Raw genomic sequence first — 15,467 nt, 5'->3', positions numbered from 1 at the left:
TGGAAGCTATCCCTTATAACAAAGTGGGTGAGGGAGGGGAGGGTGGGAGGAAGAGAAGGGAGGAGAGACAGAGACAGAGGCAGAGACAGAGACAAAGAGAAAGAAATTCAAATATACGATACCATATGCAGTGTTCCATACCTGGAGGCACCCCCCCCTCCCATTCTGCAAAGAAGGAAGGGGATTTGTTGTTCTTTTATTGACATGGTTTTAATTCCTTCGTTTTAAAAATAAGAAAACTAGACCCCATAGAAGTGAAGTTGACTCACCCTTGTTAATACAGATTAATGGCAGACCTAACATTTCTACATCTAAGCCTCACTCAAGGGGTGGATATGGGTAGAAGACACAAGTTTTCCTCCACTAATACTAATGAACTGCTCGAGAGGTGAGGCCTGTGAGAGTCCATCTCTTTGTTGACAGGCAGCAAAAGGGGATGTCTCTATTTCCTCTACTCCCCCATAACATGCCTGCTTGGTGGTCCTGAGGCCTGCTTGGGCATCGTTCCACCCATTCCATCTTTACTACTAATCATCCCATCATTTGCTTAGCTTTATGTCACATTACTTTACTTCTTTACCAGTAAATTCAAGTGTTCTGGAAGAGGAAATTTCATCTAGGACTCCTGGGAGAGAAATAGCAGATGCTTTCTGGACCCTGACCTTGCCAGCTGTCACTAGGGGCCTTCCCAAGGCCAGTCCCAGCCCCAGCCCCCAGCCCTGGGCCTGAATATCTCTAGTCTGGATATTTTAGGCCAGCACTATTCTAAGCCAAAGCCCCCATCCTACCCCCACCCTCTTCCTCAACTATTTTTAGAAGGGAGGCCAAGTAGGAAGTTAGTGTAAACTGTCCCAGAAGAAGGAAAACAAGGTCAGCCTCTGGGGCACCCCACCCCATTGGCTCGGGGCACTCTAGTCTGAGTGGGCCTCCTACCCCTAGAAACAAGAAAAAGAACAGATCAGCAAAATTAACCAAAGTATCACCCAAGTCTGACAGTATATATAGTGTTTCACAGCCATAGTGCCCCACCTCTGAAAAGAATGGGGGTGGAAGAGATTAGTGTTTTTTTCTCTTCTCCAGGGTCAAGCTTTGTCGTTTTAATTATAGTGTTTGGTTTCTTGGGTTGTTGTTACCATTTATGTAGTTTCTATTACATTGTTGGAATTACATTGTTAATTCCTTCTTTTTAAAGCTAAGATAACTGAGGCCCATATAGGAAAAATGACCCACTCAAGGTCATGCAGGTCATTTCTGGCAGAGCCAATATCTCAAATCTTTGAACATCTGCTGTCTTTACTCTCCACCTATGTGCTTTGATATAGGCAGAAGCCCCCAGCTTTCTGTCACCATCACTGTTAAACTGTTGGAAAGGTAAGGCCTCTAACTGGATTCTATCCCTTTGCTGGCAGAGGATAGAAAAATTCCTCTCCATCACCCCAGCTTTTCCGCATCACCCTGACAGCTAGGTGACATAGTAGATAAAGGGCCAAACTTTAGAGTCAAGAAGACCTAAGTTTGAAACCTACTTCAGACACTTACTAATAAATGGGTGACCCTGGGCAAGTCACAACCTCTCTCAATCTCAGTTTTCTCATCTGTAAAATGGACATGATAATAGCACCAATCTCAGAGTTGTTATTAAGTAATATAGTGCCTACTATGTGCCATGCAACTAGGTGGTACAGTAGAGCTGTTCATCTATAACCTGGAGTAACCTCACTCAGGGCTACTCTGTCACTATTCAGTCATTCAGCCATGTCCAATTCTTCATTCCTTCTTCAGTGATTTAAGACAAAGGTTAAGTGACTGGTCCAGGGTCACACAGCTAGAGAATATCTATGGCCACATTTGAACTCAGGGTTGTTCTTGACTGCAGGGTCAGTTAAGTGGTTCAGGGAATAGAGCTCTGGATCTGGAGATGGTTTGGCAGGCTGAGTTCAAATCCTGCCTCAGACCCTCAGCAAGTCATTTAACCCTGTTTGCCTCAGTTTCTTCATCTGTAAAATGAGCTAGAGAAAGAAATGGCAAATGACTATAGTGTCTTCTCTAAGAAAACTCCACATGGGGTCATGAAGAATCAGACATGACTGAACAACAGTTTCCTGACTCCATGCCCAGCACTGTATCCACTGAGCCACCTAAATACATCAAAAAAAAGAGGGGGGAACTTTATGGGTTATCTAATAATTCAACCTGTTTCTGGGAAGGAATCATTTTTTTTTAAGCAGTCGGGGTTAAGTAACTTGTCCAAGGTTAAATGGCCAGTTATTTTGTGTGGGTGTTAAGTATTTGAGGCTGGAATCCATCCCGGATCCTCCCGACTCCGGGCCAGCGCTGCTCTTACTCACTGCGCTGCCTAGCTGCCCCCAGGAATCACTTCTACTACATTTTTGGCAAGTGGGAGAGGGGAGGGAGTAAGCATTTATGTAGTACCTATTATGTGTCAGGCACTTTAAAAAAAATGATCTCATTCAGTCTGCAAAGCAACGCTGGGAAGTAGGTGCTATTATTATCCCCATTTTACAGATAAGGAAACTGAGATAGACAGAGGTTAAGTGATTTATCCAGGTCACATAACTAGTAAGTATCTGAGGTCACATTTGAATTCAGATCTTCCTAACTCCAGGCCCAGTGCTCTGTCCTCTGAACCACCAGCTTCTTAGTCATCCAACCTCTTGAAGGAACTTGCCTTACCAATTCTATCTTTAGTCACCTTTAATTGTTAGGAAATTTTTCCTTACTTTGAACTAAAAGCCTCCTTTCTCCAATTTCTACTTATTATGCCTAGTTCTACCCTCTGGTACCAAGAAGGAAGGAAGGAAGGAAGGAAGGAAGGAAGGAAGGAAGGAAGGAAGGGAGGGAGGGAGGGAGGGAGGAAGGAAGAAAAGAGGGAAGGAGGGAGGGAGGGAAGAAGGGAAGAAGAGAGGAAAGAAGGATGGATTTATTAAGTGCTTACTATGTACAAAGCATGGTGCTAAGTTCTAGGGGTATAAACAGAAAAGCAATCAATCCCTACTCTCAAGGAGCTGATGTTCTAGTGGGCGAGCCCACAAAAATGAAAAGTTTAAGCAAGTTAGATGGAAAGATCCCGTGGTCCTTAGGGTACAGCAGCAAAGTGGATAGTAATGGTTATTCTTTAACGTCATTGCTATTAATAAACTCATATTTTCTGATATGTGTTTATGAGTCATTTAGCAGAGCCAAGGACTTTGGTGGCAAAAATTTTCTTTTCTGGGCCTTCAGCAGGAGCAGGTGCCAGGCTGTGTCTACACAGGGATTGCTTCCTGGAAAGATGCCCAACTGGATCTTAGGCTAATAACACTGCTGCAAATAATCTAAGCCTTTATTCAAATCATTAATTAAAATGTTGAACCACAGAAGGTCACAGGCAGAGTTTCCTGGGGTACTCTACCAGAGACCTCTCTCCAAGTTGACATCCGTCTGTTAGTGACTCTGGGTCACTTTCAGTCACAACCATTTTTGAAGCCATTTTAGTTCACATTTCTCCATCTTGGTTACAAGTGTAGCATGAAAGGCTATGACTATGTCATTTCCAGTTTAAAGTCATCTGGAGCAAACTCACAAGACGCCAGCTGGCATTCGTTATATACTCTAACCCTGACTAGCGGCCCATCATTCTGACATTTTAAGCCATGGTTAAGAAATTCAAATCTATTTTTCAGCTCTTCACACCTCAGTTCTGTTTTATTCCTCTGAGCCCATACCTTTAAGCAGAAGCAGAGATGAAAACAGTACCTCTACCACTAAGGTCTTTGCTTTCTTGCCCAGGACTTCACAATCCCTAACAATACTTACTCAAGGTTCCTTCTGGCAGTTTAATTTGCCTCCCTGTGAATCCCTAGGGATGTGTAGTATTTGTTGAATTTCACACATCTTCAGAGGCATTCTGCCAAGTACTAGGTATGTCTCAGGAAAAGAAGAGACCTCTCTACTATTTGTGTCAAGTCAACATATAACTGCATTGTTACCCATCAGAGGGGAGCTACCAACTACTTCTACCATCTCTTTTTCCTTTGATCATTACTATTAGTGTTTATAGATTCAGGTCATCATTCCTTGAAGCACAAGTTGCTGCTTCAGTTCCACTAACTATGCCTCTGTGCCCTCTAACACATGGTATGGGAATCTGTGGGAGGTGCATCACTGTGTGCAGAGGAGCAAGGATTCCCTTCGTTACTTATCTTGCTACCATGTTTATTTAAATGTCTTTTGCTTTGAACAAATGTATCATTTAGCTGGTCTAGTAAAAGAGAAACATTGGTGGGGGCTCAAAAGTAAAGGCTGACCTGACCCATGGTATACCTTTGTTGTTGCTGTTGTTCAGTCACATCTGACTCTTTGTGACCCCATTTGAGGTTTTCTCAGCAAAGATACTAGAGTGGTTTGCCATTTCCCTCTCCAGATCATTTTACAGATGAGGAACTGAGGCAAGCAGGATTAAGTAACATGCCTAGGGTCACAATGGTAGTGAGTGTCTGAAGCCCAATTTGAACTCAGGAAGATGAGTTTTCCTGACTCCAGGCCTGGTACTCCATCCACTGCACCATCTAGCTGCCCAAGTATGCCTTTAACATGTATTAACTTGGGGCGGCCAGGTGGCTCAGCGAGTAAGAGCACTGGCTCCAGTGTCAGGATGACCTGGGGATCAGATCTGTGCTCAGATACTCAGCACCACACCCAGAAATAACTGGCTGTGTAACCTTGAGCAAGTTACTTAACCCCGATTGCTTATAAAATATATATATATATATATGTATGTATGTATTAACTTCCAGGGGGCCCATGTGTGAGGCAGAGCCCATAATATACCAGCACATAGTTTCAAGAATTCAGTGGTAGGTTTTTGCCCCCTTCCCTTACTTCTCCTTGCTATATTCTTCCACTTTCCAACCTTCTGATTCAGCTTAGGACCTCTTCAGATTCTTTTCCTTTTTTCTTTTATTTCCTAGGGAAGGATGAGGAAATCAGGAAGAAAGAAAAGAAACTGCTTTGAGGACTAGTCCAAGTGGTTCAGGTTGAACACTATAAAAGCCAAGAGATCAAAGAGAGGATTTGGGGTAGAGGCCAATAGGTAGATTCCTCTGTTCTTGAAAATAATGTACCTATAAGTGACATGGAGGAGCCACTGGGTAGAGGGAGGGCTTTCACAGGGAGGGTATGAAGGGGTCTGGATAATCAGTAAATGAGAACTTTGACCACCAAATAATTGAAAGCGGCCCTTGGCTCCCCTTATTTTTCTATGTAGCCCACACTTTTTAAGTGCTTCTTCTCTGAAACCCAGGATGGTTTGGCCATAGTTTTTGGTGAACAAAAGGGGAGCTAGCACACTGAGCCCCGAGAGCTGGCTTCCTGACATCGCCCCCACTCCTCCTGCTCCTCCCTCCATAGTCCCTAGGGTCCCAGGAGAGACGATGGAAGGCTCTCTGTGGTGGAGCTGGAGACAGATTAGATTAGAGAATGAAGCAGGGTAACTATGGTTGAAGAATCTTATAATTTGTGGGAGAGAAAGAGAGACGTGGTTTCTTCCCTGTGTTTATGTTGCTCCCAGCCCGGGAAGAGAAATCTGATCCCAGTGTGTCTGGTGCCAGACCCTGGTTTGATGCCTGGCTCTGCTTCTGAGTTGGAGATGGTTTCACAGAAAGCTGAATTGTTAAGAGCTTGAAGGGTCACGAGATCTTCCTGCTCATTCTACAGATGGTAAAACCGAGTCCCAGAGAAGTGAGGTGACATGGGCCCCTTCCCATTTTAGATTTCACGTTGCCTTTCCTGCTCAGAACAGACTGCTTTGGGGAGCAAAGCTTTCCACACAATTCACGGTCTGGCTTTAAGAGAATAGTAGCCAAGGGGCAGATAGGTGGTGAAGTGAATAAAGCACTGGCCCTGGAGTCAGGAGGACCTCAGTTCAAATCTGGCCTCAGAAATGGAACACTTACTAGCCATGTGACCTTGGGCAAGTCACTTAACCCCAATTGCCCTGCCTTCCCCCCACCAAAAAGCAAAAAAAATAAAATAAAATAATAGTAGCCAAGAGTTCTGGTTGGTGAGAATGGGTCTCCAGCACCACAGGAAGTTGAACTATCAGCCTCACTCCCTAGTGCCCTGGACAGCATATACTGTTTCCCACACATTGGCCTCCAAACCAGTTCCGTAGAGTTCCGCTCAAAACTCATTAATTAAGTGTCTAATATGCTTCAAGTACTCTGCTTCACACTAGGCATACAAATATAATCATAAGACAGTCCCTGCCCTCAAGGAACTTACATTCTATTGCTGCATCATAGTAAATAGTATGCAAGATTTGGAGTCAGTAAGTCATTGTTCAGCTGTTTGTCATGTCTGACTCTTCATGACCCCATTTGGGGATCTCTTGGCAGAGATACTGGAGTGGTTTGCCATTTCTTTCTCTAGTCTTTCCAGGCCTCAGACCCTCACTAGCTGTGTGACCCTGGGCAAGTCACTTACCCCTGTTGTCATCTGTAAAATGGGAATAATAATAGCACCTTCCTCAGAAGATTGTTCATAATACATGAAAAACACTTTTCTAGCTTTAAAGTACCATATACAACAGCTGCTGCTGTTGCTGCTGCTACTGATGCTGCTGTTATTATAGCTGTAACACCCCTACCCCCATCTCACATACTCAGGAAGCTTGTCATAGCTTCAGCATGGCCTCCCAGCGTCACCATATTTTCTCTATCCATCTGGGTCTATCCCTGCCTACAGCACCCAAGTTCATGGTTTGGAACTACCTCCTATGGCAAGCATCTAAAAAAGTTAGGGATGTCCATGTTTGTCAAATTGTCCCTATCCTTCAAGGTCCAAACTCAAGCCAAGTCTTTTCCAGGAAGCCTTTGCTGACTATGCTAGATCATACTGGTTTCTCCTTTCTCAAGATTCTATAGTATTTACCATCTGAACCAGCCTTATGGCCCCTAATGCAGATTGGCCTGTCCTGTTCTCTAATTCAAGTGAGTGTCTTGTCTCCTCAGTAAAACAATGTTGTATGAAAGCAGGGATTCCACATACTCCATAGCACACAACACTGTTCTAAGCACATAGTTAGTACTCAATGAACAGCACCTTAACTCCCTTTAATACCTTTCAGTTCATAATCCCCCAAATTAAGCAGCTCAGGGAACACTTTCCGACTTTAAATATATCATGAGACTTCAAATACTGTCCCAAGCAGTGGGGGGATGAAGTCAGCATTGGGTGGTAGAAAGAAGGCTGGGTCTCACATTGGAAGGCAGAGGTTTAAAATTAGGGCTCTACTGCTTGCTAACTGTGTGATCTTGGGTAAGTCACTCAATCTCTCTAAGACTTTTAGTTCCTTAATATCTAATATGAGAGTATGGATCTGTCTTATCTCTAAATCCTATTCCTATTTGAAATCCTAAATCTCATCTACCTCTAAATCCTATTTATATCCCCATGATTAAGGAGAAGGGGGAGTTACAGAAATTTTAAAGAGAAATAGAAGAAATTGAGTCTTTTCATACCAAAAAGATCACTACACATAATAAGTACTTTGAGTACATACATAATTTCATATTTCATATTTGACAGGGGAAAATATTGCAATCATAGGAATGTTCTTACACAGCCCCTCTGCACACCAGGGAGGAAGCCAATGTTCCACAGAGCAGAATCTCAGAAATCCAGAAAGAAGGGGGATTACATATTTCCAGCCCCTAGGTCACCTCCTGTGGAACCCCACCAGCCCTTCACATTGTCTACACAGTCCAATGCCTGTTACTCAGTGTTTGTGGAGGGCACAGTGGAAAACAGCTGCTCTCTGGCCTCTGTGAACTCATGCTTCCCAGACTAGAGGAAAAGCACTGGGGGGGAGGGCGGAGAGAGAGCCCCTGTTGGCTAATCATTGCCTGAAATTGTTTTATTTCAGCTAGTGCTTGTTGTGTGGCCATTTAGGGACATGGTCTCACAGTCCCAGCCAGCCTGGAGAATTTCCAGGACCTGGAGTGGGATCCACCTCTGGACCCCTCCACCCTCTGCAAACCACCATCACCTTGGCCACTGTTAAACTGAGATCTAGAGGCATACTAAGTGTCTAGAATCAGAACATCCTAGAATGAAAGAACTAGAAAGACCCAAAGTTGTAGGTTTTTGGTTTTAGACAAGGAAACCAGGGCCCAGAGACTAGAAATTACTTAGGACCATAGTTTTAGCTTAGAGGTCTGACTCCTAGCTCAACTTCCTCATTTTACAGATGAGAAAACTGGGGCCCACAGCGGTACAATGAATGACTCATGCTCATAGACAGAGTTAGAAGGAACCTTAGAGGTCATGTAGTCCAACTCCTTCAAATAACAAGCATTAAAGTACCTACTACTTGCCAAGGACTGTGCTGGGTACTAAAGATACAAAGACAGTCCCTAACCTCAAGGGTGTTACATTTATTTGGGTAGTCAACACACACACAAACACAAGTAGAAACTAAATAAATACAAAGTTACTATAGGTGGGTGGATGGGGGGGGGGAGTTTCTGGTGGCTAGAGATGAGGCTGGAGGGGAGGGAGCAAGCCAAAGGGGCAAAAGGGAGAAAGTAGGGGGCATCCTGGGCATGGGTGACAGCCAGTGAGAAAGTAGGGGGCAAAAAAAAAACACAAAGAAAGTAGGGGGCATCCCAGGCATGGGTGACAGCCAGTGAAAAGGTAGGGGGCATCCTGGGCATGGGGGACAGCCAGTGAAAAGGTAGGGGGCATCCTGGGCATGGGGAACAGCCAGTGAGTGCCAAGTCAGTGAGATAGCAAGTGGAATGTTATAGAGGCCTGTTTGGTGGGAACATAGGCTCTGTGAAGGGGAGGAATGTATCAAAAGCCTAGAAGGGGAGGTTGGGGTCAAGTTATAAAGAGCTTTAAATGCCAAGAAGGAGTTTGTGTTTGATCTTGGAAACAAGAGTTTATTAAGGGGGAGGGGAGAGAGAACCAGGCCCAGATTGGGGTTCCACAGGAGGGAAAGGGTGACTTGGCCAGACCAGCTAATTAGGAAATCACTTTGGCAGCTGTGTGGAGGATGGATTGGATTGGAGAAAGACTTGATTTGGGAATCCAATCCAGAGGTTATCAGAAGAGTCTATAGAAGTAATGAGGGTCTGAACTAGGAGACAAGGGTATGGCAGCATGAGGTGCTGTGGAGACGGAAAGGACAAGATCTGGAAAATATTGGGAAATAGGGAGTGACTGAGAGTGAAGAACTGAGGACACACGACACAGGTGTTGCAAATGTGGGTGAATAGAGAATTGATGAAAGTTTGAACATTTTCTAGATAAAGATACTGGATCCCACCATGTGAGATGCCCCAAAGAGGGGATCTGACTTGCCTATGGTAATCCAGCTTGCAAATGGCAACATAAGAAAGGCCAGGTCTCCCGCGTTCCCATCTAGTGCACTAAGGGCCTTACAAAACCCTTTGAGACACTCAGGCTAGAAAGTATGACCAGAGATAAGAAAAGGGCTGAGAGTCTCCCCTCTTTCTTGAGGAAGGTGACTCCCGGGAGACTGATCAGCCAGAAAAATCCCCTGTAAACCAAACCAGGTTCCTGGACAGATTTTCCAGAGGCTCTGACGCTACTGCTCCCCGCATCTCCCTCAGCGCCTAACACAATGCCCACACTCTTCCTCACTCCCCTTTACCTCCCTCCTCCCCCACATCCTGGGCCACATGCTCTGTTATTCTTTGGGGAAATGAAACATTAGTACTAGGCCCTGAGGGAGGATTGGTTTAACCTTTTGAATAGCCTGGGAACTCCCTTTTCCAATGTTTCTAGACTTTCCTTGCTAGCAGCCCCCAATTGTTTCCTTTCATGGGAGCCTGCAAATTGTTCCTTTGTCCTGAACGACATGAGCTCAGTTCCTGAGAGTCCTGTGTGGTGGTGATGTCACCAGCTTCTGGGCAGGGGTGAGGGTGGGAAGAGAGACCCAGCAGAGACATTTTAGAAGGGCAAAAGGTACAAGTTTCCTTAAGGGCCTGAGAGGAAGGGTCCAATTGATGGAGAGAGAGGTGCCAAAAATGAGGAAGGGAGGCAATCCTTGGCAATGACTCTCCCCACTTGGTTTGCCTAAGTGCTCCAAGAAAAGACCCGACTCTCACACCCGAGTCTCCATGGAATTTGGTTCTAGATAGCTGTGAAAACCACTAGCTTTCTGAGGGGAAATTTCAGCCAAACATCATTGATCCATTCCAGTAATGAGGGTACCCCTTTGTGAAGACTGTGTCATAGACCAAGAGACTGCCAGAGATACACTGGCAGTCTAAGGAAAAGATAGCACTGTCCCATCAACAGCAAACCAGACTCAGCAATCCACCCCCACATCCCATCTTTGGGATTTTTCTGATTCTTTTCCAGATGTTATCCCAGTTACCCATGGTCCAACCTCCTTACTCCCAGGAGAGCTCAAGCACTACTTGAACTTGAAGTGGGGGGAGGGAGGGAGGATAGAATGGGCCAGGACAGCTAATAAGTGACCTTCAGAAGGAAACACCGAGTAATGACGCAGGGCATGAAGCCAGAAGATAAAGACTAAGGATATTTATGTCAATCTAAGGAGAACTCAGCTGCTGGAGTGAGGTCAGGAGTACCCATTAGTGGGTCACATCAGTAAAATTGTTCTTCTTGTCTTAACGACCCACTTCCAAACCATCAGATCAGTCCAGTTCAGGCACATAAATCCTCTGCTTTGAGCCCTAGTTTTCTTCATCATAAAGATCCAGCTAGGTTCAGCATGGGGCACCAGCCCTAGCCAAATGAAAGACCCAGAAGATGCTTGGCTTGAGAAAGCCACCTAACTCCTCTGGGTATCAGTGTGCCCCTCTGTAAAATGAAGGGTTTGAGAGGGCTTGCTGAGTTTTGAGGTCCCTTCTTGTTCCAACAGTTCATGCCTAGGGCCTCAAACCTGGGTAACCCAGGTTTGAACATTTCCTATGAGACTAGATCACCTGTTAGAGAGTGGTGGGGGGAAGGGATAGGACTTTGCTGGCTCAGCAGCTCAGTCTTTGCTGCCTAGTTGGTTGAGGAGTGGGAGAAAGTAATAGGATAGTGGGAGGACTGTGTTGAAGAAAACAGCAGCCATTTCTGTCCTGTGTCTTGGAGGCTCAGGATCCCAGAATCACAATGCTCAAATGAGCCTCTGGGGCAGTCTAGTTCTGCTTCTGGAACAGACAGCTGGAAGGGACATCTAACCCCCTCACTTTCATACACGAAAAAGCTGAGGCCCAGGGGGAGTCACACAGGCTGTCAATGCCATAGGCGGAATTTGAACCTAGGTTACTTTTCCTACAGAACTATTAGACCGAATCACTTTTTTTCCCCCAGACTGTATAAGATCACAGAGGTTGGGATCAATGGGACCAGGACATGGTATCAGTGTTTTGGTTCACACTCATTGAGTCCTGGCCTAGTCTCAAGGCCTCTCTGCAGCCCAAAGAAGCCTGATCCCATCAGTCACAGTATACACTAAAACACCAATTGGAAGAAGTCAACCCTCTTCCCCCCAACCAGGACAAGAGAATCCGTTTTGGTGGACTACATTCTCAACATATAAGCCAACAGTGCGATACGACAGCCAAAAATTAAGCTGTGTGAAGACACAGGATCCAAATGAGGGTGCCCCCCCCACCTCCCTAAGCAGGCTGTACTAAGGAGTACTGTATACTTAGACACATTGAAGATAGAACATAGGTGCTGGAGAGCATAGAGAGGAGAGCAACTAAGCTGGTGAAGGGCTTCTGATTCATGCCAGATGAGATTCATTTGAGGGAAGTAGGGACATTTGGCCCTGAGGAAGAGAAGATTCAGGGAAGATAATAATAGCTGTTTTCAACAGAAGGCATATAATAGCCATCTTCAAGTATTTGAAAGTCTGTCCTATAGAAGAGGCCTTAGATTTATTCTGCTCACCCCCAAAGAGCAGAACCAGGAGCATCGAGGCAAAGTTGCAAAGAGCCAGGTTTAAATTTGTAAGGGAAAATATCCTGATGATTATAACTGTCCAAAAGGAAAATGGATTCCACTGTGGATTTCCGCTCTAGAAGCCTTCAAGAAAAGGCTGGGTGGTAGCTTGTCAAGAGTAGTGGAGAAGGGGGCAGCTAGGTGGTGCAGTGAATAGAGCACTGGCCCTGGATTCAGGAGGACCTGAGTTCAAATCCGGCCTCAAACACTTAACACAAAAACTAGCCGTGGGACCTTGGGCAAATTGATTAACCCCAACTGCCCTCCAAAAAGCAAAAAAAGAGTAGTGGAGAGGGATTCAGAGTCTCCAAGACACAGGACAGAAATGGCTGCTGGTTGTTGTTGCTGGGTTTGGTTTGTTTTTTTTTCTCAGCATTGTGGTACTCCCACTATCCCCACCACCTCCCATCCTTCCCTAGCCAAGCAGGCAGCAAAGACTCAGCTGCTGAGCCAGCAGTCTTATCCCCTGTAGTGAAAAAAAAAAGCCAAGCCTCCTTTGGTTCTCATTCCCAAGTTCCCAGAATAATAAATCACATTTCTCTAGGGCTTTATGTTTACCAAGCATTTTTCTCACAACAGTCCTGCTATCAGGATTATTTATGCACATTTTGCTATCCAAGAGGTAAAAAGGGTCTTTCTCTCTTGCCATCTCCATGCCTCACCTATCTGCTCCAGACTCCACTGACTCCCATCCTGAGGTGAAGGCTGGTGAGAATTCTCCATGTCTAACCCGATCCAAACCCAGCACTCTGTCCTCAGACCATCTTCATACTTAACTACCACAAGCTATCCTCTCCACCTCCCCACCCCTTTTCTACCCCTAGCTCTGGAAATAGTAATCAAACCAGTATTACCGTTCCCAGAAAGGATGTGTTAACCAATTACCCAATGGCTCTACTCACATTCCTAAGTCTTCCCAGACCAAAACATCCTTCCTTGGCCACTCCTTCCCAACATCTCTGTTATCTTCCTTGTACTGTAAGCTCCTTGAGGGTAGGGACTGTTTGGATTTTATATCCTCTTCCCCCACATAAGTACTTAATAAATGCTTGTCACTTGTTCTTCATCTTATTGGTTTTTCTTCTATAGATTTCAGCTCAATATAAGGCAAAACTTGCAAACATGTAGAGCTGCTTAATTAAAACTGGAATGGATCACTTGGGAGATAGTGAGTTCTTCATCACCTGGGAAGGGGAGGTGTCTGAGCAGAGGCTCCGTGCTGACTTGTTGGGGATGTGGTAGAGGAGATTCCTGAGCACACATGGATTGGACAAATTGGCCTCTACGGTGACACATCCAGCTCTGAGATTCTGTGTTTTTGTTTTGTTTTGTTTGTTGTTTGTCCTTCCTTTTTGAAGAAGACAAATGACATCAGGAGGGTGATATCTTGACTTGCCAGTAAGTTGGATTTAAGTGAGGCAGGGCCGTGCAAAGTTACCAGTTGCACTGTCTCCTCCAGAGCCATTGAAGTCCGGTGGCAGAACAGAGGTCAAAACAACTGGTGATAGCCTGGGATGAGATTCTGTGATTCTGGTTTTGTTTATGGGGAGATCTGTTCCTTGAGGGTAGGGGCTGTCTTTTGTCTCCTTTTGATTCCCAAGAACTTAGCACAGTGCCTGGCTTATTGGAGACACTTAAAAAATTAAAATTCTTTAATCAAATTGATTGATTATTTTGGTGACACAGATAATAAATGGCTAAGCCAGGTCTGAAGCCCTGATCTCCATCCTCCAAGTACAATGCCCTGCCCACTTTACCACAACCAACAGAGCCAACTGGAACATCACTTATTCTAGCACAGATTCATGCCATGGACCATATCATGTGGACCACAGAAGCAGAACAGCTTAGTTTTGGGAAAGTCATTGAGAACTGAAGCTGCCTCTAGGGACAGTTATAGTGAGACCTTTTCTGGGATATTAGCATAAGCATAGAAGGTCAGAGATTGAAAGGAACTTAGCTACTATCTAGGCTCACCTTCTCCATGAACAGATGGGTAATGCAAGGCCTGGGGAGGGTATGTGCCCAAGGTCACAATAAATTTAGTTCCAAAGCCAGGCCATGAACCTCACTCTTAGATCTGTCCTCTTTCCCTTGGCCTCTGTTCTTGGCAACAGCAGATGTTGGATGTGGGGTGGGTGGCAGAGGGTTTTGTCGGATAGGGTCCTTCTAACAAGAACAAACAATGAAGTACTAAGAAAGCAAAGAGAAGAGCTGAAAAAAGCATAGCCAACTCTGGTGACCTTGAAAAACCAAGCCCTGATCTAGAGACCTTTCCATCATCCTGTCACAGTCTCTAAACTTTCTGGTTCCTGTTGAGGGCCCCACCATCCTTCCAGTCAACCAGGGGCACAACCTCAGAGTCATCCTCCACTCTACCAGGAGTGATCATCCCCTCCACCCATGTCTGATCAGCTGACAGGTCTTGCTGATTTTACTTCCACAGTATCTCTCATACCTTCCCCCTTCTCTCTATCCCTATGGCTACCATCCTACTTCAGGCCTTACCACCTCTCACTGCAATAACTTCCTAATTAATCTCCCTGCCTCAAATCTCTCTGCTCACCTATTCTTCACATAGCTGCCAGTTATATTCTTAAGGCTATGTCACTTCTCTCTCTACTCAGTAAACCCCAATGGCTCCTCATCACCTCTAGGATCAAATACAAACTACTCTGTGTGTCATATAGACCCCTCCACCCCCTGGGTCCAATCTACTTTTCCAGCCTCATTACCCATTACTCGCCTTCACATGTACCCAGCCAAACTGGCTTTCTTGCTGTCTTCCACATGACTCTCTGTCTCCCATCTCTGTCTTTGCACTGGCTCTCTCCCAGGAGGACATCCCCACCCTCACCTTTGCAAATTAGAGCCCATAGTTTCCTTTAAAATTCATCTTAAACACCACCTTCCACATGTGGCCCCTTTTTAGTCCCCCAAACAACCACCTCCTTCCAAATTTTACCTTGTATTTATTTAGTATATACTCATATGTGCATGGGTTATTTCCTCAATAAAATGTAGGCTCCTTTGTTCAACAGGTCAGCAAACATTTATGAAGCACTTACTACTACGTGCCCAGTACTGTGCAAGGCACTGGGGAGACAGAGAAAGGTAAAAAGCAGCCAGTCCCAGCTTTCCTGGAGCTAATCTAAAGGGGTAGCCAACGTGGGAACAACGAAGTGCAAACAAGCTACAGACAGGATAAATTAGCAATAATCAACAGAGGAAGGCGCAAGGGTTAGGAGGGATGAGAAAAGCAGGGACTGTTTCACTACTGAGTCTGTGTTCCCAATGCCTAGCATTGTGCCTGGCAAATAGTGGGTGCTTAATAAATGCTTGTCAGTTGTGGTTTGGCCTATTTGCTATTTTTCCCCCTGCATCTCTTTCCCTTTTAGCCCCCCGTGGGCTGTGTGTTTACTCACAAGCGGGGGGGGGGGGGGGGAGCGGGGAGGGGGAAGGGGGGGAAGCTGTGG

The 15,467-nt window shown here is 45.3% G+C and overlaps 1 long non-coding RNA gene across 1 annotated transcript in view; it reads right to left on the bottom strand.

Moving 5' to 3' along the window:
• The window catches only part of LOC138141812 (uncharacterized), a 29,498-nt gene extending 16,716 nt beyond the window's left edge, over window positions 1-12,782 (bottom strand). The window contains exon 1 of the long non-coding RNA XR_011163282.1: window positions 12,654-12,782. This is a non-coding gene — a long non-coding RNA (uncharacterized lncRNA). The remainder of the gene's footprint in view (window positions 1-12,653) is intronic.
• Window positions 12,783-15,467: the final 2,685 nt, after the last annotated feature.

The sequence above is a fragment of the Petaurus breviceps genome, unplaced genomic scaffold (genome assembly GCF_028583685.1).
Source record: "Petaurus breviceps papuanus isolate PSGF00001 unplaced genomic scaffold, PetGlider_PUasm1.0 90503, whole genome shotgun sequence".
NCBI lineage: Eukaryota > Metazoa > Chordata > Mammalia > Diprotodontia > Petauridae > Petaurus > Petaurus breviceps.
This window is presented reverse-complemented; position numbering and strand designations above follow the sequence as displayed.